Source organism: Saprolegnia diclina (assembly GCF_000281045.1).
Source record: "Saprolegnia diclina VS20 unplaced genomic scaffold supercont1.43, whole genome shotgun sequence".
NCBI lineage: Eukaryota > Oomycota > Saprolegniomycetes > Saprolegniales > Saprolegniaceae > Saprolegnia > Saprolegnia diclina.
Window position 1 is genome coordinate 481,243 of NW_008246110.1, and position 683 is coordinate 481,925.

Genomic DNA, 683 nt, shown 5'->3' on the forward strand with positions numbered 1-683 from the left:
CAATGTCGTCGTTGGGGCAGTGGGGCGTTGTCAGTGTGAGCTGGGACGGCGCCGGCGTCTCGAGGGTCAGAAGCGCGTCCGAAGCCTCCGATGGGACGGTAGGACGGACGCGTAGGAAGACCTTGACGCGCGGCGACCGGAGCGCAGACTTCTTGGCGGGCGATGGCATCTTGTCAAATGACAGAAATATCGAGCAATGCGGAATGGCGATCCGCCAATCAGAACGCCCGATGCGCTTGATGAGTGCCACGAGGCGGTCCTAATCAACCCAATGGCCAATGAAAACACAGGAAGTAGAAGATTTGTAGCCAATCAGCGCAGCGGATTCTCGATCTTGCCCCGCGACTTGATGCGCGACGACAAACACGCAGAGTTGTGGACATTGGAACCTCGCTGCACGGTCTGCCGCATACATGCAAAGCTGTGTATAGCTTTTCCCATGTACTCGACGATCGTACCATTCAACAAGGGTAAATTTATGGCCCTTGCATCCAAGTACGCGGCGTCAGTAGCATCGTGGCATACTGCTTGCGAGCAGTTCTTGGTGATCGATTGGGGCGGAAGATAACGAGGTCGTACCACCCGTGTCTTGCTTTCATAGTATGCTTATTCCTTGGCAGTGCCATATAAATATGCTGCAACGCGAGGGTCAAGGCACTCAGTCGTGGCCATACCACGACGCA